This window comes from Nycticebus coucang, chromosome 5 (assembly GCF_027406575.1).
Source record: "Nycticebus coucang isolate mNycCou1 chromosome 5, mNycCou1.pri, whole genome shotgun sequence".
NCBI classification, from domain to species: Eukaryota; Metazoa; Chordata; class Mammalia; order Primates; family Lorisidae; genus Nycticebus; species Nycticebus coucang.
The window spans coordinates 51688313-51694339 of record NC_069784.1 but is presented as its reverse complement, the minus strand read 5'-3'; positions in this window follow the sequence as shown (position 1 = coordinate 51694339).

Here is a 6027-nt window from a genome sequence, read left to right as displayed (position 1 = left end):
GGTTTTCACATGAAAGCTATAACCCAGTTACAACCTAAGAATAGGGGGAAGGGGGAAAGGGAGGGGAGGGAGGAGGGAGGTGGGTAGAGGGAAGGGGATTGGTGGGATTACACCTGCAGTGCATCTTACAAGGGTATATGTGAAACTTGGTAAATGTGGAATGTAAGTGTCTTGGCACAGTAACTGAGAGAATGCCAGGAAGGCTATGTTAACCAGTGTGATGAAAGTGTGTCAAACGGTCTGTGAAGCTAGTGAATGATGCCCCATGATCATATCAATGTACACAGCTATGATTTAATTAAAAAATAAAAGAAAATTATACATCATGATCAAGTGGGCTTCATCTCAGGGATGCAAGATTGGTTTAATATATACAAATTCATAAATGTAATTTACCATATCAATAGAAGCAAAAACAAAGACCTAAGATCCTCTCAATAGATGCAGAAAAAGCACTAGACAAAATTTAGCATTCTTTTCTAAAAAGAACACTTAAGAAAATAGGTATAGGGGCACATTTCTTAAACTGATTGAAGTCATCTTTGACAAACCCACAGCCAATATCATACTGAATGGAGTAAACCTGAAAGGTTTTCCACTTTGAACTAGAATCAGACAAGGATGTTCACTATCACCATTACTATTCAACATGATTCTGTAAGTTCTAGCCAAAGCAATCAGGTAAGCGAAGGCTATTAAAGGCATCCAAATAGGGACAGAATAGGTCAAACTCTTGCTCTTTGATAATGATATGATCTTTTACTAGAAAACCCCACTTATGGAGAATTCTCAAAGAACTCAAATTAGACCTTCCATTTGATCCTGCAATTCCATTACTAGACATCTACTCAGAAGAAAAAAAATAATTTCATTATGAGGACATTTGTACTAGATTATTTATCACAGCTCGGTTCACAATGTCCAAGATATGGAAACAGCCTAAATGCCCATCCACCCAGGAATGGATTAAAAAAAACTGTGGTATATGTATATCATGGAATACTATTAAGGCATAAAAAGATGGAGACTTTACATCTTTTGTTTTAACTTGGATATATTTGAAACACATTCTTCTTAGTATAGTGAATGGAAAAACAAGTATCCAAAGTACTCAATACTAATATGAAGCCAGTAGACAATCTAATACACGCCTATATAAGAGAAAAACTCAATTCAATTGAAGTTGCATTAAAGGGGGTATAAGGGAGGGGAAGAGGGAAGGATGGAGGGGGATTGGTGTGTTCCCACTTCATAGGCACAGTGGAAGGGTATATGGCACACCTCTTGGGTGCAGGACATGACTACAAGAGGGACTTTACCTAACAAATGCAAACATTGTAACCTAGCTGTTTGTACCCCAATATTAATCTGAAATTTAAAAAAAAAGAAAAAATATATATATGAACTTGGCAAGAGTGGAAGTGAAATCATGGACATGTTAATCCAAGTTTATGGAAATAATGTTATGAAGAAAATGGCAGTGTACCAACAGATTAAAGGTTAGTCTGAAAAGAAAGAGTCACTGATAAAGAGAAGTCAGGGTAGGCAGTAACAAGCAGAACTTGTTAAATTGCAAAAATTTGTCAAATTGTGCATCAAAATCGTCACCTGATCGTGAGAAGCATGGCAGACCTAAGAAACATCAATAGAGAAATAGGAAAATCTTAACTGATAGTCTTGGCATGAGAATGGAGTGTGCAAAAATGGTTCTGAAGGAGCTCACCAATGAGCAAAAGCAAAGGAAAGTCTAAGTTTTCCAAGACATTTTGGAGAGGCAAGGCAATGTTTTGGGCCATGTTATCACTGGTGATGAAACGTGGGTGTACCAATATCCCCCTGAAACAAAGCATCAAAGTACACAGTGGAAGTCAGTCATTTCTCCACAACCAATAATGTTTCATCAGTCCCAGTCAAGAGTCAAAACAATGTTCCTAACCTTTTTTTATATCAGAGGTTTATTATGTTCAGAAGTTCAGAATTTTCATTGTGAATTTGTACCAACTGGACAGTTAACAAATTTACTTCTTGGAAGTGCTGAAAAGGCTTCAAGAAAAATTGGACGAAAATGACCTGAACTTTTGCCTACAACTCATGGCTCTTGCATCAGAACAATGCACTAGTACATATAGCATTGTTTGTGAGGGAGTTTTTAGCTAGTAAACAAATAACTGTATTGGAAGACCCTCCCTACTCACCTGATCTGGCCCCCAATGACTTTTTTCTTTACCTGAGGACAAAGGAAATATTGAAAGGAAGACATTTTGATGACATTCAGGACATTAAGGATAAGATGATGACAGCTCTGATGGCCATTCCAGAAAATGAGCTCCAAAATCACTTTGAAGGGTGGACTAGGTGCTGGCATTGGTGCATAACTTCCCAAGAGGAGTACTTAAAAGGTGACCATAGTGATGATATTCAGCAATGAGGAATTAAGCACTTTTTCTAGGATGAGTTTGAAACTTAATTGTCAGAACTCGTACTACTTCACACAAACTAGGGTGGCTATAACAAGAAGGATAGCTGGCTCAGTGTTCATAGCACAGTGGTTACGGTGCCAGCCACATGCACTGAGGGTTGTGGGTTCCAGCCTGGCCCAGTCCAGCTGAACAACAATGATAACTGCAACAAGAAAATAGCCAGGCGGGCGGCGCCTGTGGCTCAGTTGGTAGGGCGCCGGCCCCATATACCGAGGGTGGCGGGTTCAAACCCGGCCCCGGCAAAACTGCAACCAAAAAATAGCCGGGCGTTGTGGCGGGCGCCTGTAGTCCCAGCTACTCAGGAGGCTGAGGCAAGAGAATCCCTTAAGCCCAGGAGTTGGAGATTGCTGTGAGCTGTGTGAGGCCACGGCACTCTACCGAGGGCCTTAAAGTGAGACTCTGTCTCTACAAAAAAAAAAAAAAAAGAAAATAGCCAGGCGTTGTGACGGGTGGCTGTATTCCCAGCTACTTGGGAGGATGAGGCAAGATAATTGCTTAAGCCCAAGAGATTGAGGTTGCTGTGAGCTGTGATGCCACCACACTCTACTGAGGGCAACATAGTGAGCCTCTGTCTCAGAAAAAGAAGAAGATGAAGGAGGAGGAGAAGAAGGAGGATAGCTAACAATAAATGCTGGTGAAGATGTGGAAAAATTGGAAACCTCAATTACTGCTCTTAGTAATGTAAAATGGTGCCGTTGCTTTGAAAACAGTCTCATAGATCTTCAGAAATTAAACATAGAATTATCATGACCTAACACTTCCGTTCCCAGTATAAACCCAAGATAAATAAAACTATATGTCCACCAAAAGTGTATACATCAATGTTCATAGCAGCATTATTCGTAATAATCAAGTGACCAAAATGTTTTTTTCCAGTAATAAATGGATAACTAAAACGTGGTATATTCATGATGTGAAAATTATTCAGCAGTAAGAAGGAATAAAGTACTAATATTTCCTATAATATGGATGAAATTTGAAAACATTCTAAATGAAAGAAGCCAGACATAAAAAGTAGATATTATATGATTTTCTATGTTTGAAACATCCAGAATAGGGACACAGAAAGCAGATTAGGTGGTTGTCTGGAGCTGCAAAATTGGGGAGAAACGCAGAGTGACTACTATGGTCATAGGAATTTGCGGGAGGGGGAGATTAAATATTCTAAAATATCAGTGCATTGGAGAACACAGGGAATGCAAGATTACAGTGTGTTAACTGCTCAGCACAGGACAGCTGCAGCTACCTGTACTGGTGAAATGGAGCCCCACAGTTGTCAAGAGATGCTTGATAGAATGTACATTGTTATAACTGCTACTGGAATATTCATATTTTTCTCCAATTCAGAAATTCATCAGAACAAAAAACATTGCCTAGTTGCCTATCTCACTAGAGCAACAGTATTTTCAAATCAGCTTCCCCAGGACACCCTTGACCTCCTTGTTCCTCAGGCTGTAGATGATGGAGTTCAGGAGGGGTCACAACACAGAAGAGCACAGAGACCAGGATGTCCATGTCCAGAGAGGAGTCTGTCATAGATTGGGTCTGTCATAGTTGAAGTTGGTCATTCCAAAGAAGACTGTCACCACAGTGAGGTGAGATGACAAGTAATTGTTGTAATGCAATAACATTACAAAATGTTTTTCAAGTTTTTTCTCCCTCCTACACTCTGTGCTGATATAGTTATATATTTAATTTTTATTTATGTTACAAACTATCCAATACACTGTTATTTTTGCTTTGAACTGTTAGTAGTCTTTTAAAACTTTTTCGAAGATATATAGTAGAACCACTACAGCTGTCCACCTCCCTACACTGATCACCTCCTTAATTTCATCAATTTTCATAGACTAGACATGTACCACATGTACACATCAGCACAGTAGTCCTGGTTCCTTATGTTGAACACCTCCATATGTTGACGATTTTTTTACAGTCCCTTTAGTGGTCAATTTACACAAGTTTCAGTCTACTATGTTTCCCCACCTATTTATCCTTTTGAATTGGATAATTTTATATTAACCCATTTCAAATATGGGCTTTTTCATGTCAATGCTTATCATAGAATGTAAATATTAAGCAAATACAGATTAAGTAATTTACCCAAGGTCAAATAACCAAGGGATGGGAGTGACGAGTTTCAATTCCTAGAAATCTAGTTCCAACGTTTGCATGGCAGTGAAGGTGAAAGGGATCCTCACCTGGAGTAATCACAGCTGGCTGAATAGAGCTTCACTGCCCCTTGGAAAGTAAAGGTAACTTTAAAACAGTCAACATGCCCTGCTCTAGCCACATACTGAGAGCTGGCTTGTCAACACATGGCTGAAGCCTGAGGAAACTCCTCGAGGGACTTGTCTTAATTGGACTTTAAACTTTAGGAAAAGGGGGGAGAGATGTCACATAGTGAAAAGTAAAAACTCATATGTTTATTAGCCCACCACCACGGTGCTATTAAGGCCTGAGTGGAGAACCCAAAAAGAGTCACAGTCCCTAAAATTTAAGTGCTGAATATCAGCACCTGCAGAAGCAAGCTGATATGGAGATCCCAAATTAAAATATATTGGAGTCTCAAAAGGGGGGAATGAGAGAGGATACCCGAGAAGGGCGAGGTCTGGGAGAATGGGTCTTCTCAAGGAGACCACAAGGATACACCTGCAGGATCCTCCCCATGGTGACTTAGCTCTTGGGAATTTGTGAACTTCACTTCCTGGAACTTGGAAATTTCCACTTCTGTGAAATCCTATAATCCTGTGGGGGCTGCAATAGCATCTCTCGCTTGATACAAACTGGCCAATGAGAAGGGTACCTATGGGTTGGAACTTTTTGACAGTCGATAAAAATGAAAGGACCGAGCCAGTTGGGGAACACAGCCATTTGGACTTCATCTATGCCATAAGCTCCTGGTCAGTAAATAAAGCCCTTCCTCTTTTTTTTTTGAGACAGAGCCTCAAGCTGTCGCCCTGGGTAGAAGAGTGCTGTGGTGTCACAGCTCACAGCAACCTCTGACTCCTGGGCTTAAGTGATTTTCTTGCCTCAACCTCCCAACTAGCTGGAACTACAGGCACCTGCCACAATGCCCAGCTATTTTTTGGTTGTAGTTGTCATTGTTTGGCAGGCCCAGGCTGGATTCAAACCCACCAGCTCTGGTGTATGTGGCTGGCACTTCAGCCACTTGAGCTATAGGCATCACGCCAAAGCCCTTCCTCTTATAAACATGGTGCTGGTGTGCTCTTTCTCTCTGTTGGGCCTTGTTTTCCTGCAACAATATGTCCCGCTTTTTCAGGATAAACCAATCTACCCCTTTCATGTGTTGATTTAAGACTCCATGTGTAATTCCTATCTCTCTTAAGTTTATAAAACCAAACTGTAACCCAACCACAGTGAGTCCACTTGCTCAAGGTTTCCAGGGCATGGCTCTGGGTCATGATCCTCAGAATAAACCTTAAATTATTTTACAGAGTTTGGGTTCTTTTCCATTGATAGAATGTTACTAGAAAATTTATAAAAATAAGATATTTTCAAATTTTTAAAAAGGAAGGGCCCAAAG